This window comes from Salarias fasciatus, unplaced genomic scaffold (assembly GCF_902148845.1).
Source record: "Salarias fasciatus unplaced genomic scaffold, fSalaFa1.1, whole genome shotgun sequence".
NCBI lineage: Eukaryota > Metazoa > Chordata > Actinopteri > Blenniiformes > Blenniidae > Salarias > Salarias fasciatus.
The window spans coordinates 341743-367334 of NW_021941373.1; the positions used below are offsets into that span (position 1 = coordinate 341743).

General features: G+C 45.1%; 1 long non-coding RNA gene across 3 annotated transcripts in view; it reads right to left on the reverse strand.

Annotated features, from left to right (window-relative positions):
• Positions 1-1960: 1960 nt before the first annotated feature.
• LOC115384914 (uncharacterized) overlaps positions 1961-25592 on the reverse strand; it is a 55046-nt gene continuing 31414 nt past the window's right edge. For 2 of the 3 annotated variants that reach the window (XR_003930994.1, XR_003930992.1), the window contains 5 exons: positions 9633-9690; positions 9452-9525; positions 9183-9287; positions 3470-3574; positions 1961-2182 (listed from right to left, as the gene is read on the reverse strand). This is a non-coding gene — a long non-coding RNA (uncharacterized LOC115384914). Of the gene's footprint in view, positions 2183-3469; positions 3575-5841; positions 5902-9182; positions 9288-9451; positions 9526-9632; positions 9691-25592 lie in introns of those variants that run through there. The other variant, XR_003930993.1, reaches the window with a different exon arrangement.

Genomic DNA, 25592 nt, shown 5'->3' on the forward strand with positions numbered 1-25592 from the left:
TAGCTGAATAATAATCATGTAACCATTTCAGGTAGCTAATTAGATGGGTCAACTGAGGATGGAGAAACATCTCCACAGAGGAACTACAGCTTTCCACAAACATCACTGAGACATTGATCATGAAGACATGTGAACTCACTCAGCCTTCCTGCAGTTCTTCACAGCTGGGATCAATCTCCGTCGTCCCTCGTCTGATGTCTTGTACTTCTTCAGGTCCAACTCCTCCAGGACCTGGTCTGACATCTGCAGCATGTAGGCCAGAGCTGAGCAGTGGATCTCAGAGAGTTCCTTGTCTGATCTGTTCTCTGACTTCAGGAACTCTTGGATGTCCTGATGGACTGAGAGGTCCTTCATCTCCATCAGACAGTGGAAGATGTTGATGCTTCTGTCAGGAGACAATTCTTTACTGTTGATCTCCTTCAGATTCTTGATGACTCTCTGGATCGTTTTTTGACTGCTCTTTGTCCGACCTAGCAGACCTTCTAAGAGTCTCTGGTTGGATTCCAGAGAGAGGCCATGAAGGAAGCGGACAAACAGGTCCAGGTGGCCGTTCTGACTGCTGAGGGATTTCTGCAGGGCAACATTCAGGAAGTTGTCAAGAGATCGAAAAGGGTCATTGTTTCTGAATAACTTTGACAATTTATCAGCAAAAGTCTTTGGTCTTAAGTCCATGTGCTCCCAGTCCTCTCCAATGAAGGTCTTCAGCTCATCTGTCTTCCTGCTGGTGAAACAGTGGAACATGAAGACTGCAGCCACAAACTCCTGAACACTCAGATGGACGAAGCTGTAGACGGCTTTCTGGAAGATCACAGACTCTCTCTTGAAGATCTGAGTACAGATTCCAGAGTACAGCGAGGCCTCAGTCACATCCAGACCACACTGCTCCAGGTCTTCTTGGTAGAACAGGATGTTTCCTTTGTCCAGATGTTCCAAGGCCATCCTGCCCAGCTGCAGAAGAAGCTCCCTGTCAGCCTCCGTCAGCTCCTGTGGACCCGTCTCAGGTCCTTCATGGTACTTGAGCTTCTTCCTGTGTGTCTGAACCAGCACAAAGTGGGAGTACATGTCAGTCAGGGTCTGGGGCAGCTCTCCTCTCTGCTCGCTGCTCAACATGTGCTCCAGAACTGTAGCAGTGATCCAGCAGAAGACTGGGATTCCACACATGATGTGGAGGCTCCTGGATGTCTGGATGTGAGAGATGATTCTGCTGCACAGCTCCTCATCACTCAGCCTCCTCCTGAAGTACTCCTCCTTCTGGGCGTCAGTGAAGCCTCGCACTTCTGTCAGTCTGTCCACACATGTTGGAGGGATCTGATGGGCCGCCGCCGGTCGGGAAGTGATCCAGACCCGAGCCGAGGGCAGCAGATCCCCCCGAATGAGGTCAGTGAGCAGCTCACCCACCGAAGACTGCTGGGAGACGTCGAGCAGCCGCCGGCTGCTACTGAAGTCCAGAGAAAGTCTGCTTTCATCCAGGCCGTCAAAGATGAAGAGCAGCTTGCAGACAGCCAGCTCCTCTGCCGTCAGCTTCTGGAGCGTGGGATGAAAAACAGCCAGCAGCGAGAGGAGACTGTACGGCCGCTCTCCCAGCAGGTTCAGCTCCCTGAAGGAGAGCACCACCAGCACCCCCACATCCTGGTTCTCCAGGCCCTCGGCCCAGTCCAGACTGAACTTGTGCACTGCAAAGGTTTTTCCGCTGCCGGCCACGCCGCTGGTCACAACCACTCGGATGTGTGTGTGCTGCTGGGCCGAGGCTTTGAAGATGTGCTGACACCTGATGGCAGTGTGATGGAGGCTCTCCTTCCTGGAAGCTGTCTCCAGCTGCTTCAGCTCAGGTTCCCTCTGAAGCTCCTCACTGAGTCCCTCTGTGATGTGGAGCTCAGTGTAGATCCTGTTGAGGAGGCTTCCTCCTCCTGCTTCATCACTTCCTTCAGTCACACGTTCACATCTCCTCCTCACACTCTTCTTATGTTCTTCTAGAAGCTGCTGCAGACCCACACCTGCTCACAGACAACAACAACAATCACACTGCACACAAACAACAAGCTTTCATGTCTCTACAACACAACAACAAGTCCAGCGAAGACAGACCAGTCCCTCAGCAGACACATGTCCACTCTTACTTAGTGCAGCGGCGCTTCTGGATCTTTCTGGCTGCTCCTCACACACATCAGTCCTCTTCTTCTCTCTGTGGACACCAAGCAACATTTACTCTGAGCAACACAACACAAAGATCCAGCTTCAACTCTCACACTGCTTCACAATCCTGGAGCTGAATCTGAAATGGAGCTCAACATCTCTCACTCTGGTTTGGAGGAAATCAAAGGAAACAAATCAGGATTCCTGCATAGCAGCCAGCAGCTACTGCCCTCCCTCCGTCTCTCAGGATGCAGCACCAGAACCAAACCCACCTGGACCTTTACTTCAAGGAAAGCTTCACAAAGAACCACCAAGCCAGCCACGTTCTCCAGACCCAGAACCTGGTCTGCATTTGCTCTCAAATTCTAGAGACTCTTGCGGCTGCTGGGCGCTCAGCGGACCCCCCAGCGGACCCCCCCGTGGATCCCCCAGCGAGCACTCATCATCAGGACCAATCCTTCAGAGGATCCAAACAGCTGTTTATTCTAAAGATTAATGACCAGTTTAAAGTATTTCTCCTCTTTTGGAGACTGGAGTTTGGTAATTAGTCTTGTCTTCAAGGTGGAGTCCCAGAATTATTCATTGATAAATCATCATGGCTTATTTAATAATTCTAATTTTTTCTCAGCTCAGTTTTTGCATCTGATCCAGTTTTCAGTAAATTAGTCATTTGTGCCGTAGTTGATTGATCAATAAAATCTCATTAATCAATCATTTCATGATTAAATCGCTGTGATTTACTTATTCCTACATGACTGATTGACATTCATAATGAATAAATATCAATTTACTCTGATAATTGACTTTAAATAAATCACTTTTGTGCTTAACTTTTTTTTTACTCTGTAATTGACTGTTCTTAGTTACTCACAGTTAATGATCTGTAAATAATTAGTAAATGACAATTTACTGAAGCTAATAATTGAATAAAATTACTTGGTGATCAGTTACCTTCAGTAATCCATACTTTAGTAGCTTAATACTAATTAATAAATGTAAACTCCAACAGTGGGCTCTCTGTCAAGTAGTTGGTAATCCATTTGGTGAAATCAGGCTCCACACTCAGTTAGTCTCTCAGGATTCCTGGCTGAATGGTGTTAAAAACACTGGAGAACCATAAAGCATGGTCCTCATGTCCCCCAGGACCATGGAGAGAAGACAGGGTCTGGTGAAGCAGGGACAGGATGGACCCTCCACTGCCATGTCCTCTGTGGAGGAGAACTGTCAGAGAGCCACACACTCTGAGGACAGGAGTAGAGGAGGATCCGCATGATTTCAGAGGTGTGTGTGAAAGTTAAGAATTCTGTTCTCCATGAAATCTCAAAAACTTTCTTACTTTGTGTCTGAAGGTCCAGGTTCATCACTGAAGAGTGGCGGTTCAAGTCTGGACCGGTCACTCTTCAGAGACAACCTGCTGGATCCTGAAGACTCTGCTGTGGAACTGAATGAACACACACACACACACACACACACACACACACACACACACACACACACACACACACACAAACCCCTCAGTGATGGACTTCACCAGTCTCTCTGCTCTTGTTATCGTCGCTTAAACGCTGCTGATGCTCCTGTGGTCAAATATCAGTTGTTGCATCAAATCTGTCTGAGCTGTTACTGTAACTGTGACAATATATCATGGACCCCCACGCCCACCCCACCCCCCACCCCCCACCCACCCACCCACCCCGCGCACTGTCAGGTCAATCAGTCACACACTTCTTCATACAACAGTGATGGGCAACTCATGGCCCGCAGACCCAAACGTCAGATGATTGTGAAGATGTGAGGCTCTTGCTTGACAGAGGCAGGAACTGGGTCCAGGACCCTGTCAGAGTCCAGCTCCTCCAGAACTGCCTCCAGGACCTGTTTGAAACCCTCTGAGTCAGTGAAGAACCTGCTGTGCTCTAAAGGCCCGTCCATGCTTCACATGTCCGCGTGGGTGCGCGTTGCGCGTTGGTCCGCGTGACGTAAAAATCGTCATGAATTCCTGTCCGCGAGGGTCCGCGCGGACCGGTCCGCAGCAGCCAGAATTTGAGACCGCGTTGCACATTGCGCGCAGGTCGCGGAAGTGTGCGCCTGCGCCAGAGCGCCATAGCGAACTTAACATGACGGTAAAAGTGAAAGTAGACGGAGCTCCAGCCTGATGGCTCCACTTAAAGACACCGAAAGAGTGGAAAAGAGAGAGAGACTGTCTGGAGGGAGGAGAAGGTCTGCAGACAGAAGTGAAAAAGTAACTTATCGCTCCGGCTCCGCCCCCGCGATTCAGAAACAGGAAAAAAAGGCTAAATAAACTTTAATACTTAATGATAATGTACTGACAATGTATGTGCTTAATTTTCTCTAAATAATCCGTAATAAAGGAGCAGATAAACAGTCTGTAGTGCCGGAAAAGCTTGTCGAGGCTGTGTGGATTACCGCGCCTGCATGGGACGCGCACAGCTGAGCTCAAAATGTAGCATGAGAGAAAGCGCGTCCGCATCGGTGGTGCGCGGACCTTCCAAAGCGGACGCGGAAACGCGTACATGTGAAGCATGGACCAGGCTTAAGAGCCCCTGATGCCTTCAGGGACTCACTCCCTAAAAGCAGCTTGTCTCCAAGCCGCTGCTACGATATGAAGGACATGTCCTCTCAGAAGTGGACTGTCCGTCACTGACAGCCTGTCCTGTTCTGTCTGACTCTCACAGCGTGAGACGGCGTCCCACCCACTGATGCTGGAGCATCAGCACTAGCTAACAGCTAAGCTAGCAGCTAAGCTAGCAGGTCACTGATGTGGTAGCTAAGCTAGCAGAAAGGACTGTGGACGCTGTTCCAGGGTTTGTTTCTGGGTTCTGCCTTCTTGTTCACAGTGGTGTGTGTGTTGCTGTGTGCTTGTTGTTGCGTCTATGTTGTTATTGTGTGTGTGTTGTTGTTGTGTGTGTGTTAGTGAAGGACGCTGCGGCCGACGGCTCCGTTCTGAGCTGTGATGCCTTGTTTCATGTTTCCAAAATAAAATCACCTTCTTTTAACTTCAGAAGCTTCATCAAGCACAATCCAGCTTTCATGTGTTCATTTCAAAGGAGAAGAGCTCTTTCAGGAGTTTCAGATGGTTTAACACTGTTAACAGTTTGGAAGCTGCAATACAGTTTGAAAGTATTTGAGCATGATTTACTCTCCGTATTTCTTATTTCTTTGTTTTTATTTCTGACTCCAGAGTAAAGCAGTGGACAAGAAGCTATTAGTAACAGCCTGACATGATTAGCAGTCACTTTTTAAATCCCCACGTTTCTGAAATCGTGGGGTTTTTGTTCAGGAGTGGGTCGTTTGGATCAGAATAAAACGTGTTTATATCTGATTAGGTAAAGTTTCATTATAAGGCCACTCTGCTGTGTGTTCACAGAAGAAACCCCTCCACCAGGACTCGACCCAAGTACTGACTCGAGGCCTCATCAGGTTTCTGAGCCCTTTCATTCAGGAAATGGTCCTTTAAATGGGTCTGGTGCTGTGGTCAGGCCACTCTGTCACTTTTACCAGTTTTACACAGAAAAATCAGAAAGTGTCTCCATTCTTACTGGATTCAAATCTGTCAACAGTTTCAAAAGTTTAATGAACACTGTTTAATCAGAACACAACCAAGACACACTGGAAGTGATGAAAAGAAAAGAAACTGTTTCTTACTTTGTGTCTGAAGGTCCAGGTTCAACACTGAAGAGTGGCGGTTCAAGTCTGGACCGGTCACTCTTCAGAGACAACCTGCTGGATCCTGAAGACTCTGCTGTGAGTCTGAACGCACACACACACACACACACACACACACACACACACACACACACACACACACACACACACACACACACAGGTTGTCATAAGATGGGATCATGGCAACAGCGAAATAAATAAAATGCAAACATTAGAACTGGTTGAATAAAACATCAGATCTGCTCTCTGTCCTGAATATCTGAGCTCAGTAATCTCTCTGTTTCCTTTCTGCTCTCACTGTGTTGTCTTCATGCTGTCCCTCACTATTTCTCTCTGCTTTCACTGTTTTCTTCATGATCTCCCTCAGCGTTTCTCTCTGCTCTCACTGTGTTTTCTTCATGATCTCCTTATTACTGTCCATGAATTAGGTGAGGTGTAAGACAACTTTCACAAACACTATTCACATTTTATTTTTTCTTTTGGATATTCAGCTTTTCAGCAAACCAAACACAAATTTCAAGGACAGTGTCCTCTGACTTTTGTCAATGATACGGCAACTGTTGCAGCAGAAATCACAAATAACTGAAACATTTCCTATTCAAAGCAGATGGGGTTTTGTAAAAAACACTCATAAAACCATTCCTTTTTAACAATGTCGGGTTCCACCATACTTTAAGATAGCAACATGTTTCTCATATCTTCTATCAGTTTCAAACAGTGATCCTTTAATTTTTCTCACATTTTCATCAGTTTATGGAGTTTATCAGTGGTGGGCCATCAGGGCCTGCAAAGCCTTCTCTGCTGGCCTAAAGTATCTGAATTACAGACTGATGTAAATTATATTTTGTCCATAAATAATTAATAAATGATTCCAAACGGTATGCTCCAGTTCCTTTCATAGTTTTCCCGTGGTTGCGCTGCTTCCAGACATGTTTTTTTCATATTAAATCATTTAACCAATCAGATTTCAGGCATCATCTGTTGCTAGGGTCAAAGAAATCTGCCCGAGGCCTTCGCTATCCGTTTCCGGTGGCGCAGTGAAGTAAAGTGAAGCGTCAAACAGACAGCTGCTTCAACCAATCAGACAGTTGCTTCAACCAATCAGATTTCAAGTTGGCGACTCAGCGCCTTCTAGCTTCTAACAACAGCAGATCCAGGCCCTCTGATTTACATTCACCAAGAGATACAGTAGGGGGTGGTATGCACCTAAGTTGTTGGTTGCCTACCTCAATTATTCCAAAGAAGAAGAAGAAGAAGACCTGAAGAGAAATAAAACTTACACCAGAAATACCACAGGGCAGCTGGACTTTCAGTCCTGGCTTTATGGAACTGAAACGCACGGATAATCTATATGACAGAGCAGTTGAACTCTTTTTGAGGAAGGAAAGGAGGATGGATTTTGTTTTCAAATAATCGGGATTTTGGTGAGTAAAATCTCGCCCGATCTGTTCTGAAGGCCTTAGTGTGAAATGCACGGTCCGCCACTGGAGTTTATGATAGTGTTTTATAGTTTATAGAGTGTTTCGTGTGAGCTGGAGTGGAGAGACTGCTGAGGAAAATTAAAAACAAAAAGTTTCTCTCTTATCATCAAGGCCATATTTCTCACTCAATCTATGTAATTCATCAAAGCAAAGCTCCAGGTCTTCTACCCCAAATAACTGTTCACTGTTGTATCAAGAAGTGGTCTCTCTGAAAATACTCATTTTAAGGAAGTGCAGTTTTTCCTCCCAATAGACTTCCATTCATTTTGAGAAGTTGTTTTCAGTCCCACTCAGAAGTGCAGACATTGGTCTCAGCTCCCTCCTCCTGTATGGACAACCCTACAGACATGAAATGCCAAAATAATTGTATGGCAATCCTCTGATGTCCTCAGCTCAACGATTGCTCAAATCTGTACTCAGTTCTTGCTAATCAATCATTTGTTGAAGTCCTCCATCCTCCACTGAGTCCTACTTTCTGTCACAGCTGTTCTCTGACCAACTGTCTGTGAACTGAACCTCATCTCCATGACAACACTTGTAGGAAAGCCCTTGAGTTCAGTTTCTAAGTGTTCATTTTTACTGATTGAGTGCTTTCACCGGCCCTTGAAGAGAGGGTGGACTCTGATCGAGTGACAACCACTGGTGACGTCACCCCTTTGTTTCTGATATCAGAAAAGCCTGTGGATTTCCAAACCGAGCCATGATAACTGCTGGTTCAGTTGTGGTTAGCAAGCGAAGCGCTGAGCCTGAGGCTGTATAAGGAGGGACGAAGCAACCTGGCTCCAAAACGAAGCAGAATCCGACGAGAGCCAGATAAAACACATTGCTAGCTTGAAGTTGGCCAAGCGTCATGTTCAGGACACAACACCTCAGAAAAAAACGAATTTTTTCGGGGGACACAACACATATTTATTGTTAGTATTATATATAAATGCAGAAATTACAGAAACAACTGGATAACAGAATCCTTTGAGGGTCTTTTCGAGTAGTTAATTCAGGAACTAGTCATGGTTACAATGAATCAACAACTAATTAAAAGTAGTCAACAAACTGAGTCACTGTGGAAAATAACAATTATAGGAGAACTTAATTTTAAAGTCAGCTCCTTAATGTAAACCTCCTGATAGCAGCTGGAAGAATCTGTCAATCATTCCAGAGCAGACCTGTCAATCAAGTAGCCACACCAGTTCATTATGAAAACTTTAACACTCTAAAAAATTCAATATTAATATATTTTCAGAAGGACCACCTGATCTCTCTTCTGGATCATGACATGCTATTAAAAAAAAAAAAAAAAGAAAGGAAAAAAAACTGAGCTGTAGAACCTCAGCTGATCTAGTTTTATTGATGTTTCATTTTGAATTGCTGTCTATTTTGGAGCAGCCCCTGGTGGACACTGATATATTGCAAGTTTTTGACACTGCTGGGCAGGCTTCATGTTCTGGAGCTACATGCGTTGTCCATTATTTACACTGTCAATGGGTCTGATCAGTCTGTCTTCAGAGAAGCTGTGTAGATTTCTCCTGTTTAGAGAAGTGTGTGTACCTGACAAAAGGGAGTATTCCTGTTCAAACTGCTTTATTTATGTGCTATAGCCTAATGTAGAAGTTGATCTGTATCTGCAGGAGTTTCAGTGTTGATAAATTAGCGATAATGAATGTGCTACCTCAGTTAACTTGCATGTACTAGCTAGGAAACACGTGCTCCTCATTTCTTAATTGTTTGCTCAATTGATAATTTTACTCATTTAATCTGAGCAACACAACACAACGATCCAGTTTTAACTCTCACACTGCTTCACAATCCTGGAGTTGAATCTGAAAGGGAGCTCAACATCTCTCACTCTGGTTTGGAGGAAATCAAAGGAAACTAAGAGTTCCTTACTTTGTGTCTGAAGGTCCAGGTTCAACATTGAAGTCTGGTGGAATATCATTGGACCAGTCACTCTTCAGAGACAACCTGCTGGATCCTGAAAACTGAACTGTGTGTCTACACACACACACACACACACACACACACAAACACAGATCAGAGTCTGATCAACAATCAGTCACTGTTTACTTTGTTAAACTGATGAACATTCTCACAACTGGTCCAACAAGAGAATCAAATGTTTCCAGCTTCAGATCTCAGAGATCACTGTGAGGACTTACTTCCTCAGTGATGATTTTCTCATTTTGTTTTCCTCCCAGACAGCATCCACATGTGCTCCACTGTGATCAGATCACTGTCAGGGATCAGAAAGTCATGTTGGATCAGAAGTTTTTGTAGCACCTGCAGACATAACCACAGTAGTTTGACTGGAATTGTTTCCCTGTCTGTTCCTCATCTTACCTGTTGTCCCTCTGACAGGATGATGGGTCCGTCCTGCTGAACCTCAGATTGACCCTGACTTGGAGACACAAAATGTTTAAAGTGACAATGAAATAGGAACATCTGTTGAAAACGAGAGTTACGAATGCAACTACGGTTCTATGAATCCCAGATGACAGCTAGAGGAGGTGCTTAAAGCACTGGAATGTTCCCTTCGCGCATGCAAAGTTCAAGAATGTATACCAACAATGTCACTCGTGACCCCTGGGTGACCCAGGAACTGTATAAGTTCAGGTTTCTGAACAGGATCAGCTCCTACGGAATCTTCTCACGTGACCACGAGGATTCCGAGTGACAGAGTGCTCTGGCGGTCATCCGGGATTCAAAGAAGCGTAGTTACATTCGTAACTCTCGTTCTAATTCATCCCTACTGATCGCCAGAGGTGGTGCTTAAAGCACTGGAATGATAAATATCAACTCAGTCACAAGGAATCCCAGAGATCAACCTCACTGAGAAGCCTCTGCATGGCCCAGTACCACCCGCAGTGCATGCGGAGACACAACGACCAACCTGTAGAACCTGGAAAAGGTGCCAAACGTCGACCAGCTGGCGACAGCACATAGCTCATCCAGGGGCACACCCTTCAGGGTGACTCAAGACGTGGACACTAGTGGCGCAGCAATGCATACCCTCGGGCTGAGGCCGGTCTGCAGCCTTGAATGGCGAACAGCGTCCACAGCCCAGTAGGACAGGCGCTGCCTGGAGAGAGCAGAGCCCTTACTAGGGCCTCTGTAGAAGACAACTGGCTGGCCAGATGTCGGCACATCTGCAAGCAGCCATGCAGCATCTCAGAGTTCTAGCTGGGCACAAGAGCCCTTGCCGGCCCCCCGTGTCATCCGACGGGGGGGGTCACATCGAGTGAGTCGCATAGGCTGGAGGTTCGCAGCCCCGACAGCACCCTAGGAAAGAAGCATCATTTACAGCATGATGCCCGCCCCATCCAGATGCCACAGAGGCAGACCGGGAGAATAGAGCATGCAGCTCCCCCACACGCTACGCCGTGGTAATGGCCAACAGGAACGTCATCCTGCGCAACACCCACTGCAGCCCCACCACCGCCCGTGGCTCACAGGGAGGCTGACACATGCTCACCAGCACCGGATGCAGATCCCAGGCAGGCACCGGTGGAGCTCTAGGGGGCGAGCTTCAAAGTCCCCCTGAGGGAACCGACACCGGAGTGTAGCCCCCAATCGTGCAGCAATCCTGCAACTCATGTATGGCGGGCAGATACCGCCGCCACATACACCGTCAGGGTGAACGGGGACTGGGTTCCGTCCAAAAAGAATGCAGAAATCCACAACCACGGGCACTGGGCAGAGCACCGGGTCCTTCCCACGGCCGCTGCACCACCGTGCAACCAACCTCCACCTGCTATCATACAGCCGGTAGAAGGTGCCCTAGCGTTCAAGGTGGTCCACCTGACAGGCTCCGAACAGCTGCTCAGCAGCGAGTCGGCCCCCTCAGACGCCAGGACGAGACAGAGATAGCGAGGGCGGGGGTGCCCCACCGGCCTCCACGCTGAAACAGCAGATCCCTCCTGCTGAGAACGCGCCACGGCCCACTGAGGAACAACCTGTGGAGCAGAGGAAACCAAGCTCACACCACGGACAGTGGGTCGCTTCCGTAAGCCACCCCAAATGCACATCTCCCCTATGGAGGCACCACACCCCTGGTGGGGGAGTCCAACAGGAGAGGGCGTCCGCCAGCGCCTTGAAGCCCCTACAGGTACACAATCTGCAGGCTGGCCAAACAGGTCGCCGACCATAATAGCAGGGTCTGTACAAAGCCTGGGGGAACGGTCGTCACCAGCTACAGGCTCCAGGCCGACACCAAGAGTGCGGCCCGGTAGGACAAGACGGGCCAGTGTGAGAAGCTGAGGGAAGGGGGCATATGCCACCTGCACAGCCAATGCAACATCACCATGCCAGCAAAGTAGCGGAGCCACATCCAGGAGAGGGAGCAGCCACATGGCTGCCCAGCAGCCCCTGCCTCCATCAGCTCCCATAGCAGTGCCACCCACTAGAGTGGGGGGTGCTGTGCAAATTGCTGGGCTAGCAGCTCAGAGAGCCACCCCCAGGTGGAGTGCCCTCAGTGCCCTCCTACTCTGTCCGCCTCCCTCACAGTGCCACCCGCCGGAACGGTGGGTGCACACAACAGGTCGACACAACGGCAATGCGATAAGCAAGGGGAGGGTGGCATATGCCACCCACAGGGTGCACGCCGTACTACTAAGCCCATGAAAGCCAGCCTGGGGCCGTGCTTGAGAGAGGGGACAGCCACCCAGCGGCACCCTCGTCACTCTGCCATTGGAGCAGTACCAGGCCAGAAGAAGCAGCAGCATCGAGAAGCTGAGGGAGGAGGCTTGTGTCACCTGCACAACCAACCTCAATTACCGGCCAGCAAGCCGGCCGAGGCACATCGAGGAGAGGGGCAGCAGCCCTCTCTTCCATCAGCCGCCACCGGTCCCACCGACACTGAGCAACGAGTGTGGGTAAAGGACCGGGCAGCAGGCTGGAATGCCAGCCGCACAGCAACACCCGCTGATTAGCACCAAGAACGAACAGTTATGCCACCGCTCAGGCAGAACACGGTGCCGCCTCCCCGACTGTGGCAGTGAGGGGGCACCCAGCTTCAGAAAACAGTGATCCGCACCTGGCCTGCACACAAATACAGAGGCTAGAAGAAAGCTGCAAGCAGGAGGAGGAGCACGGCAGCTCCTCCGCCTGTCTGCCAGCTGCCATCTGCCAGAGTGGGGATGCGCGTGATCAGACGCACGTAATGGCCGGTGCACGAGGAGCCTGTGCCTCCTGCCCACAACATACATCACTGATCAGCCGCTCAGCCGAGCTCCCTGGCTATGTGCTAGCGGCCGCATGCTACCACCCGCCATGTCCGTTGCCCACTGGGGCTTTTTTGTTATTGTAGCATGAGAGCATCTTCAAAATTTCATGATATCATCACAAATAAAAAGATCGCTGATTTTGTTATAATTAAATGTTTTCATAATGGTGTTCATCTTTGATTTGGCTACAAAGTAATAATAAAATCATATTAAATGTATAAAAATATGGGAATCTATCTGAACTAAGTTCACCATGCATCACATGTGATAATATCTTCAACGACAGCAAATTTCATAACCTGTCTTAACCTATATCTTAAATACATACAAAGCTGTGTCATGTTATAATTCTGTATTTTTGACCATAGCGGCCATTTCGTTTTTGCTCTACAAAATTAATAAAAGCCTAATTCAATGGATATCCACCTGAAAAATCTTCTGTTTGGATCACTTTAACAGTTCAGTGAATGTCGGCGCCTAACATTCCGTACTCCCTAAAGTGATTTCTAGGCCCCTTTTCAGATTTTGCCTCTAGTCTACATGGGGTGGGATGCCGTCTGGCAGCACAGAACAGTGCGGGCATGGTGGTCTGTAGAGGACAGCGCAGATCACATTGTTGCGCTAGAGCTGCGGGCAGTGCATCTGGCCTCCGGCACTTCCTGCTGTATCTGAGGAGAGGGCATGTGGTCGTGTGGTCAGACAACACCTCAGCCATCATCTACATCAACCACCAGGGCGGCACAAGGTCTGCTCGTCAGCTTGTACTTCGGTGGGTGGCCCCCCATCTGACCTGCCTGTGGGCTGTGTACTTACTGGGGAACCTCAATCAGCTGGCAGACTCCCTATCCCGTTAGAGTGAACTGTAGGGGACGCACTGGAGCACTCCTGGCCAGGGGTTGTTCTTTATGTGTTTCCACTGCTCCCTCTGCTTTGACCAATGCTCCTGAGAGTTCTTCAGGAGGGTCACATGCTGGGGCAGGTGAAACCCTACTGGATGGCATGGACTTGGTATCCCCTGCTACACAGGCAGACCATGGCACCTCCCCAGCCTGAGGAATCTGCTATCTCAGCACGGGGGCCGGGTTTGGCACCCCTGCCCTCACCATCTCTGTCTATGCACCTGGCTACCAAGGGGCCAAAGTCGATGCTGAGCAGCTGTACAGAGCCTGTCAGGCAGACCATCTGGAATGCTAGGGCGCCATCGACCAGGCTGCAGTATTGCTATAGGTGGAAGTTGTTTGCACAGTAGTGCAACGGCTTTCCTGGGCTTTGCCCAGTCCCCGTGGTCCTGGATTTTTTTTCAGTCTCTTTTGGATGGTAGGATCAGTCTGTGGCTCTACTGATCTCAGGTGCTGTCCCTCCACTTTTCCATAACAAATTTGTAATATTAATACATAAAATAGCCATAAAATAATTAATAGTAAGTCACTGCCTGTCTCTACTGCACTGCTCACTGTGGATGTGTTTATACAAGTATTTGTTTCTTTTTTCACGTTTTCTCTTTTTCATCTTCACTCTCCCTCACTCTCACCCTCTAACGGTTCATGGTGGCACCCGTTACCATAGCAACCCGACACACGGGGCGCACCGGGACATCGGCTTAGTGACACACATTAATACTGCACAGTTTCATGTGCGCTTAAAAAATGTTGATAGACAGATTCAGAACGCACACTCAGCTGACATGCATGTGTGCACAGGAGTAAACAGTGGGCTCCATTCAGACACCAGGCTTGGTGATATGCATATAACACTTATTCTAGCTGTCCAGTTATGAACACTATAAATTTCATCTCCTAGAATATTCGTGGAGCTGGTACAAGGGAAAAGAGATTAAAAATTACCCATCGGTTTCAGGATTTACAGGCAGACATTGTCTTATTACAGGAAACTCATTTAACAAACTCATCAGTAGATCTTCTTCCATCAGCACAGTTTCCACACGTGTACTCAGCCTGTTACAATTCCAGGCAAAGCGGAGTAGTAACCTATCAGTAGAAGGTTTACCTTTTCGACTGAAAGCTCAATCATAGACCCAGAAGGCAGATTTGTTATTATCACATTATCTATCCAGAATGTTAAATTCTGCATTGCTAACGTGTATGGACCTAATGTTGACGACCCCTCCTTCTTTCACTCCCTCTTCTCCTCACTGGATGATCACTCAGGTCACACATTGATTATAGGAGGGGATTTCAACATGGTTTCTGACCCACAATTGGACAGACTGAGTACCACAGGAAGTCAACGACTCTGGCAATCCTCAGAAACTGTGAAACAGTACATGAAGGATTTTGGTCTTTGCGATGCCTGGCGCTCTCACCACCCCACTGCAAGAGAATACACATTCTTCTCTTCAGTTCACCATTCCTACTCTAGATTAGATTATTTCTTAACTAGCAGCACACTGATGAATGACATCACAGAAATCAAAATCCATTCTATTAACATCAGCGATCATGCACCAGTTACATTGACTCTCAGAAATAAAAAGAATAAACCACCAACTAGAAACTGGAGATTTAATACATCATTACTTAAAGATCCAGAGTTTATTAGCTATCTAACAAGAGAATGGTCTATATATTTAGAAAATAACGACTTGCCAGATACTTCAGCATGTGTTCTTTGGGAGGCAGGGAAAGCGGTGATGAGGGGAAAAATAATTTCCTTCTCCTCACACAAGAAAAAGAAAGAAGCTTCGAGAACTTTAGAATTGGAATTAAGAATTAAATCGCTGGAGGAGGCTTATCATGTCTCCCCACAAGAGAACATACTGAAGGATATAAGGAAAGCGAAACTTGAATGAAATTTTGGATAAAAAACAAAAAGAAAAACACAATTTTTGATTCAACAACTCAGTCTAGAGAACTTTGCAACAGCAACACATCTGGAAGATTCCTGGCGAATCAGTTAAAAACAAATAAAGAGGAAAATATAATCTCAGCTGTTAAAGACTCAGAAGGAAACATCAGCCATGACCCAGACAAGATCAATAACATTTTTAGAGATTTATACCAAAGATTGTACCAATTACAAATAGTTTAAATACATTTATTAAATGTTTCCATTAATACAAAACAAAAAGAAAGAAAAAGAAAAAACAATTCCCCCACCCACCCCTGCTGTCACCATTATGACATATACAATTCAAAATGCAGAGATGTCGCACTGCAGATTAATATAAATTACAACAATTGCACTTAAGGTTATTTTGACATATATTTGGGTCGAGCCAAAGGCAGTTGCACCAGTCAAAAAAATAAAATGTTTCAATTTTCAACTAATGCGGTCCTTTTTCACATATGCTTTTCATGACCACGCGGAGTGGCCGCTCTAAACAACAGAAGTGTGGGGTTTCCATGACAACCAGGTGGAAGTTAGCGTAAAACCAAAATTATTAGCCTTGCTAATAGTAAACACGAACACGTGAACAATGGAGAGGGAGCAGCAATGCCATTTGCTGCTATTGGCACTTGCTTTACTGTTATATATTGTTTTTCTCTGTCAATGGCAGCGAATCTCAAGGTTTCAAAACGAGTCGTTGAGAGTCGAGAACAATGTTTTGATGCACTGGAGGAGGCGGATGCGGGTTTCCAGACAAACCAGAGCGAGGCAAAGACTGACTCTGTTGAACTGTGAAGTCCTCATCTTATGCAGATATCGGCGAACAGCCCAGTAACATACCCAGTAAAGTTGAAAATGTGGGCATTTGTAACGCTAAGTTATGCCCATTTTATAATTTGTCAAGGCATTTTGACGCCCCACATAAATGCATGTTTAACATTACAGTAGCCTATGTTGTACACAATAAATAAACACCGAACGAGCCTTGGGCAGAGCAGAACAGTACATGGACTTTTATGCCTCAGGGGAAAAGCTTTTTTGTAAATGCTGTCAACAAACTGTGGACTGGACTCGCAAAGACACATGCCACGGTGGAGTGTTTATTATTATTTACATTATTGTTTATTATTTCTCTTTAAAATTTAATTGAAAAGTATTTCTTTGTTGCAGCACTTTAAACATTAAATGGACTGTTATATCCTATTAAATTGTGGACATTTATTCATTTCCACTTACCAGACACTTTTTTATGGTAAAAATGAGCATAAAAAGCAAAATACCAAATTCTGAAATATTGAAACGGAAAAAACTTTTGGGAATTTGGGAAAAAATAAAATGGAACTGGGAAAAAAATGAAACGGATTTCATATACCTCTAGTTAAACTCTCCAACCCTGGCTTACACGGAGGAACACAAAATATAGAGCAGCACTGCCTGTTGAGGCTCGTGTGGCTATTTGTCTTTGGAGAATAGTAACCAACCTTGAGTACAGATCCATTGCACAGCTGTTTGGTGTGGGGTTATCAACATGCTGCCAGATCACCCAGGAGGTTATAACAGCTATCAGTGTTGTCATGCGGCCCAAGTACATCAAGCATCCATCTGCAGCTGAATTCAGAGAGATTGTGCCATGTTTTCGAGACAGGTGGAGGTTGCCCCAGGTCGGGGGGTGTATTGATGGGACTCACATCAAGATGAGGGCTCCGAGTAATAACTCAGCTGATTGTTATCATCGAAAAGGAGATTATTCAATTATCTTACAGGGTGTAGTGGATCATAGGCTAAGGTTTTGGGACATAATGCACATGATGCCAGTGTTTATGCTCTCTCCTCACTGTGTGAACGTGGAAATGCTGGCACACTTTTCCCAACTGGACTGAAAGATTTGAAGGGGTTGATTTGCCAGTTTTACTCCTGGGGGACTCGGCCATCAACATGGCTCATGAAACCATACCAAGAAGGACCTGGAGTTACACCCCACCAACTGAACTTCAACTGCAAACTTTCATCATGTCGCATGGCGGAGGAATGAGCGTATGGCCGACTCAAAGGCAGATTTCGTTGTATTCTGAAATTAAATGAGACCCACATCACTTTTATTAGCCAGATAGTGTCTGCTTGCTGTGTTCTGCACAACTTCTGTGAAGTTCACAACGAGGAATACATGGAAAGAGAAGTTGAGGAAGGTGAGGAGGAAGATGAAAAGGGAGGCAGCAGGGACCTCAGCAACAGCACATAATCAGAGATGCACTGTGCAGATACTTTTCTGCACTGCGAAAGTAAGGGGCAATTTCTTTTTGTTATGTTTGGTTTAGTGTTGTGTAGTGTTTAAACTGATGCATAAGAATCTGTTCAAGAAAATACTGTTTATTTTGTAAATGTTTTGAACATTTCTGAATAAAATTTATATTGTAACCATCGCAAAATGTACAATGTGCTGTAACTGGCAATCATGAGGTGGTACACAAGAAGAAATTCTAACATTTTCTGTAAAAAAGTAGACATCACTCATAACAAAATGTAAATAGCGATAAACAGATATAAACATGCAACATCCCTTAACCTGCTATCAGGACAAGAGGTAGGCAATAAGAACATTTTTCGATAAATATAACAAAAAATCTACATTATTCTTAAAAACAGTAACTTCACACATTTTGAATGGTGGTAAACATCTCTACACGTGCAATGAGCCTTAACTGGCAAGAGGTAGATGAAAACAAAATTGAGCCTTTTCTATTTAAACATCACTCTTTAAAACTGTACCTTAGCAAACTGAACAAGCTATTGAAGGTGTACAGTTCTCCATAAAAACACACACAAAACTACTGAAATTTGTAAAAGTGTTGTGGATTGATAACATCAAAGGCCTCGCGAATGATTGTGCTGCTGTTGTCATCTTCGGGGTCAGGCTGCTGGGAAGGGAGCTGCTGGGCAGGGAGCCCTTGTAGCTGGACAGGACCTGGTAGCAGACTCACAGGTGGATCGACAGGCATAGAAGGTATTGGCAGCTGGACAGAAGGTGATGTGGAATGCAGCTGATGCTGGAAAGTATGACGTGCTGGTGGAGTGTTCATTAGCAGCTGACCAGGTGCAGATGAAGAACAAACTTCTTGTTGGACAGTAGGACATGGTGCGGGAGGCATTTGCAGTTGTGGTGGAGAATTCACCAGCAGTGGAGGGTACTGACGTGCCAAGGACCAGCCATAGGAGCTTGGTGGTGGTGGTGTTGTGGTCCAGGGTGATGCAGACGAGGGATGGGAAGATGGAGCAGGATTCAGTGCAGATGCAGTTGTGCCCATTAGTTGTATGAGCATCTGGTTAATGGACTGAAACTGGTCCTTTATAGCCTGGAATCGTGTCTCTTCACTGTCCCTTTGAGCCTGATGTAAGATAACAAAATGAATGGGGAGAAGTATTTTATCCACTATAGCAATGGTAAAGTCAAAAACCACATACCTGAACCAACTCTTTTAAAGCAGCGGTCTCCTCAGCCAACTGCTTCTTCTCCGTTTCACAAATGTCTTTCATCATTTTTTTGGTGTCTTCCATATATTCCTGAATTCCAACTTCTGTTACGTTTTTTAATTTATTTTTTCGTTTGCGAGCTTCAGAACCAGGAATAGGAAGCCTTCCCCCAATGTTTGACCCTCCACTGTTTATTTCGCTTGTGTTTGGTGCTGAGGAACCACACTCTGCCTCACCAGTGTTGTCGGCTGACTCTTCACCTGGATCTGTGAAGAAAAAGTAATGTTTAATGTGTCATATTTATGCAAACAGTAATTATTATAGCCTACATCCTGACTGGTCCCTTCACACTTGATCTATATGGCAGGACAGAACAAAAGAGAGATGGAGAAAAGACATGAAGAATTGGAAAGAGTAGGGAAGGTAAAGTCAAAGTAGACCTACATAGAAAATATATACTTTTTTTTTTTTTAATGTAACAGCCATTTATCCCCTGATGACTTATACAATAGGCAATTCTAAAGATCAAACACAAAAACTCACGATTGACTGTAGAAGCAGTGTTGTCATCAGTAGATGGAGTTGTAGGCCTGTGTGATGAGCTGGACTCCACCACATCAATAGGGTCGACAACAGGTTTACCCCCCAGTATTTCGTGGAGCTGGTCATACCAGGGCAATTTGTCCTTCTCCGACCCATGACTCCCGGTTTTTTGCAGTTCGTCACGGATTTTGATGGAGTCTGCCTTCAACTTTTTTACTTATATTCGACACTGTTCTGTGGAGTGATTAAAGCCCCTTTCTTTCAGCAGCTTACTGAAAGTGTTGTACACGTTAATGTTCCTGTGTGTACTTGAGAGTTGATTGTCCACAAACTCTTCTTTCCATATATTCAGAAAGGTGTTAATTTCTTCACTGCTCCAGGTTTCCCTACAAAGTCGCCCTTCTTCTTTCAGCCATTTTGACATGTGATCACTTTTCGGGGGTGACTACGGGTGCCTGCGTAGTTCTTAAAGTTGCAGACTGTGGGTCGAGCTAAAGCCGATGCGCTTTCACACATCTGCCGCGCCGCATCCCAGGTCAACCCAAGCCGCTCCGAGACCACCCCATTCAACCGCTCTTGGAATGGGCGAGTTAGAGCGACAACTAGAGCGTATGGCGCTTTCACACCAGCCCAGTTGTGCCGTACTCGGTCCAAAAACTCTGTTAGGTCGAGCTAGAGTGGGTAGGTGTGAAAATACCCTAAGTCAGATACAAACTGTATGAGTACAATACAACAATAAAAAGCAGCCATCAAGGGCTATACCAGTGTCGTTGGTTTGTCAAAGAAAGCAAAAAAGGATTTCCAAACCTTCAAAAATTTCTGCTGTGATCCACACACTGCATATCTGATCTTTTCCAAACGGAGGTTAGATAATCTCTCAGATCCAATGAGCCACAGATGGAGGGACAGGATCTTTCCATTTTAAGAGGCTGAGACGGCGTGCTAACAAAGTGGCAAAGGCAATAGCCTTTCGTCCATCCACTGGGAGCTGTGCTCCTCTAGGTAAGGCCCCTCTTTGTATGACACCAAATAGAGCAATGACAGGATTAAGAGGAATACTGTGGATAATGCCTCAAATATTCTCCTCCAGTAGCTCACAAGACCAGAGCACGACCAAAACATATGGAGCACGGTAGCATGAAAGACTTTACATCTATCACATGTGGAGTCTATTTGTGGAAACATTTTCGCCAATTTAGATTTGGATAAGTGTAACCAATGCACAATTTTGAACTGAATCAATGAATGTCGTGCACACGTGGTCGTTGACGAGTGTGGGTACTTCAAAATCTATAGAATCTCTTTATAAAAATTCATTAAAAGTTTTTGACAAAAAACCGAGATCCCACCATATCTGTGATGTTTTACAAAAGCACAACTTCCTGAGTTTAGAGAATTTTAAGCATTTCAAATCAGCATGTTTTATGTATAAAGTGTTTCATGGACTGGCACCCCCTCCACTGTTGGACTATTTTAAAATAAAGACTGGTGCAAGGACGCATTCCACCTCTAGGGGCAACTGTGAGGTGCCATTCAGAAGAACTGCTTTTGGACAAAATGCTCTGTCTGTGAAGGCCAGTAAGATCTGGAACGGTCTCCCCCTCACTGTCAGAGAATGATCCACTTTTCCTCTTTTCAGAGCTCAGCTCAAAGTGTGGCTTAAAGCAAACCAGTCTTGTAATCACTGATTCTATTTTGAACATGTTCTCTTTTGTACTAATTGTGTTCCTTTTTTCTCATATCTGCCCAGGGACTACGGATGTAAATTAGCCTTGTGGCTATAATCCGGCATATTTACGCCTGTTTTGTTTTGGCAATGCAGATGTTTATTAATGTGCACTGTCCCTATCAAATAAATAAATAAATAAATAAAATAAATAAAACATAGAAGAATTAATCTGTTTCAACATATCTGCCCACAAGTCATCATCTATCTGCATCTGAAGATCTGTACTCCAAGTATGTTGCAAGTAGGAATTTATAACAGAGAGACAATCTAATTGCTTGATTACAAAAGAGATAGCCCGCTTTTTTTGATATCAAACTCAAAAATGCAGTCCAGTACCCCCTTGACCGGTTTTTTGTGGAAATTCAGATACAGTACCCTTCATAAAATGCCTAACCTGTAAGTATCTGAAGAAGTTTGAAGCTGGCAAAGTGAATTTGCGCGCCAGTTGTTCAAAAGATGCAAACTCTCCTGCAATACGAGGGTGTACCCAAAAAAAAAATGGAATTTGACCATAACTTTTTATTTATGACATTTCAAAATAAAACACCACCGTCGCCTTCAAAATAGTCTCCATCCGCATTAATGCAGCGCTCCAGCCGTGTCTCCCACTTCACGAATGCGTCGTCAGACCCGTGCGTAATTGTGCCATTTTTTGCCGGCTGCGATTTTTCTGTCACCTCCTCCACATCTGCAAACCGTCGTCCCTTCAGCTCCTTCTTCAACTTGGGGACCAAGAAAAAGTCACTCAAGGCTACATCTGGCGAATCAGGCGGATGGGAGAGGAGATTCATCTCATTCTTCTCCAGAAACTGCGTGAGGCGCAGCGCCGTGTCCGCTGGCGCTCTGTGGTGGTGGATCAACCGGCTCCACTCCGCCACGACGCTCCGCTTCCTCCTCACATCCTCACGGAGCGTCTGAGGACTTCCTGTAGTAGTCCTGGTTTACAGTCTGACCTGGAGGGACAGACTCGCTGTGGACGAGACCCTGGACAGCCAAGAAGCAGCTCAGCATTGTTTTCACGGCTGAGCGAACCTGACGCACGGACATCTGGCCCTTTTTAAACCACCTGAACCACTCATGGACCTGAGTCTTCCCCAGAGCAGCATCCTTGTAGGCTTGCTGCAACAAGCTGAGTGTTTCTGCTGCTGTTTTTTCCCAGCAAAAAGCAGAATTTAATGTTTGCGGGTTGCTCTTGGCTTCCCAGTCAATGTCGCCGTTTTGGAAAAAATCGCAGATCGCCTCTGCACTCTGTTGCTATAAATAGCTCCTGACAGGCGTCAGTGTCACTCTCGGAGCTCGGATTTCTCACAGATGTGCATGAGGCTTACCTGCAGCACATCTGACAGCCAGAAGTCGGAACTCATTATTATTATTGTTTTCTGACCAAATTCCGGTTTTTTTTTTTGGGTACACCCTCGTATAAAGGTCAGCTGTAGGTTTAATTTCCCTCCCATGCCAAGTGGTAAATGCATTGTCTTGCACAGATGGTTGGAATAGGTGGTTGTCAGCTATTGATCCAAAAAGCCCACCTTGCAGTAATTTATAATGTTTTCTAAACTGCGAATAGATTTTAAGTGATTGTTAACTACTAAGCTTGTGTCTGGAACAGTAGACACCTTTACTGGCATTGGGTGCAGCCAAAAGGGCAGAAAGGTTTGCCAGTTTACTAAAAAGTCTTTCCATGCTAAGGAAAGACTTTCACTTTCATGAGGCACAGTTCTTCCAGAACATCATGCAATGCAAATTTGCAGCCCAGTAGTACGTTTGAAAGTTTGCCAGAGCCAAGCCCCCATTTTGTTTAGGTTTTTGCGAAAAAAAAAAAAAAAAAAAAAAAACCCTGCGCAGACGAGGATTTTTACCATTACAGATAAACCAGGATAATGTACCATCCATTTTTTTTAAAGAAGCTACCTGGAATAAATATCGGCAAACATTGAAATAAATAAATAGAGGTACCTTGGAAGAATGACCATATTGATTGAATTAATCCTGCCTATAAGAGAGATCGGTAGAGAAGACCAAGATGTAAGATCCAGTTTAGTCTGATTCAAAAGGTTTCCATAATTCTTTCAGAACAGATCTGAAAATGTTTTCGTCATGACAATACCAAGATAGGTAAATTCATCTCAAGCGACTTTAAAAGGGACCTGAGTCTGTATTAACATTTAAGTAGTCAGATTGAAAGGCATTAGTTCACTTTTTTGTAAATTTATAACCTGAAACCTCCCCAAATTTAATTAAAGTTGTAATTATATGAGGGATGGCAGACTCAGCTTTTGACACATACAGGAGAAGGTCGTCTGCATACTAAGACAACTTATGTTCTGTATTGCCCCTAAGAATACCCGTGATAGCGCGACTGGATCTTATGGTTATTGCAAGCGACTCGATAGCTAAGACGAATAGCATTGGACTGAGGGGACAGCCTTGTCTCGTTCCACGGGCCAAATCAAAAGGTACAAAGTAGAGATTGTTGGTAACTACTACAGCGGAAGGGCAAGAATACAGCAACCGGATCCAAGCAATGAAAGACGCCCCGAACCCAAATTTGACCAGGGTTTGAAAAACGTATGTCCATTCAACCCTGTCAAATGCCTTCTCTGCATCCATAGAGAGAATGCATTCTGAGGTGGACTGGCAAGGAGAATACATTATGTTTACGAGTTGTCTAATATTGAAAAAGATTGGTCTCTGTTTTACAAAACCTGTTTGGTCTGGAGATATAATACAAGGCAGAATCTCTTCAAGATGGACAGAAAGAATCTCCGTCAACATTCTATAGTCCGAATACAGTAATGAGATTGGCCAGTATGAGACACAGTCAAATGGGTCCTTCCCGTTTTTTAATAGAAGCGTGATGCATGCTTGGTTGAGAGTGGAAGGAAGTTGGCCAGATGTAAAGGATTCGGCATATAGTTTGGTCAAGATCAGGGATAGTTGTTCACTAAAGGCCAGGTAGAATTCGTTGGTGAAGCCTAGAGTTGCCAACCGTTCCTTGAAAAATGGAATCGTTCCGTATTTGGATGTAAAAGTGTGCGTTCCATATTGAGCTAAAAAGGAACGCACTTTGTTCCGTATTTTTGTGAGAGTCATAATGTGAGCAATGAAACATGCGCTTTTTTTTTAAAACTTACGGTAAATCGTTCACCGGCTCTCTGACGTTCTGTGACCAATGAGCTGACAGAGATGGCTCGACAACACAGAATCACTCTTATCTCATTGGTCAAAAAAAGACCGTTCCTCGGAGGCTACGGCAGCTCATTGGCCAGTAGTCAGTTTGGTCACAGAGCGCATGGGAAGAAGTAAATCAAAACATTAAAGCAGCGCAGCATGGCTTCCAGAGACATGTCAGTTTGTGCCATTTCCATATCAGATATATCATGTTTAAGTTCATTGATTTGTGTCTGCTGCTCCAGACTGTGGAGTGTTTTCAGTTTAGAAACGGAACCTTGTTGTTTTTTTTGTTCAGAAGTTTTTTCAGTTTTGATTTTGCACTTTTTTACTTGAAAATAAAAAAAGAACATGTTAAAATCCAGAAGAGACAGCAGCTGTTTGATGTTATTTTGCACATTTAGCAATAAATATAGAATAGAATAGGAATAGAAGACTTTATTAATCTCACAGTGGAGAAATGTACAGGTGTATAGGCTCATAGAACCCACAGCAGGGTGCAAAACTAATGAATGGTGCAATAATTAACAAGTTATAGTGCAAATCATACTAGGATTGACAATAGAAGCTTAAGACAATGAAGATTTAACTGTATGTACAACCTGAATCTTAAAAATATAACAGGAAATATATATTATATGCAATATATACAATACAATATGCAATATATGATGCAATATATAACTATACAGTATGATATATAATATGTACAATATGTTTTAGCGGAGTGAATGGATACAGCAGAGTGAATGGATGATAAAGTGTCGCTGAATTTCTTATGGGGGGGTGCAGGATATTATAATGTTCAGGATTATTGCACATACGAGAATTTGTATTCCACACAGTAGAATTGTACAGTCTGACAGCGGTGGGGATGAGAGACCTGTGGTCGCTCCTTCCTGCTCTGAGGGTCTCAGTCTCCTCTGAAGGAGCTGCTGAGCTCCTCTACCGTCCGGTGCAGTGGCTGAGAGCTGCTGTCCATGATGATGATACTGGAATGATAACTGTCTCACTGCAGGCCTCAAACACAAACTGATCAAGCTGATCATGAGTTATTGCAATCTTGCTACTGTAGGTGTAATGCAGTAGCCTAATGTGTTTTTACAGTCTGTAATAGGTATAACTGTGGCAAAATGCTGTTATATATGCGTTTTTCACCCCCCAAAAACCCAGTTTTTTTCAGCTGCCCGCGAGAGGCGTTCCTTATTTCAATCTCTGGGAGTTGGCAACCCTAGTGAAGCCGTTCAGGCCTGGGGAAGTTTTAGTTTTTAATAGTTTGATGGCATTGCAGACTTCTTTTTCTGTTATTGGTTTGTCCAA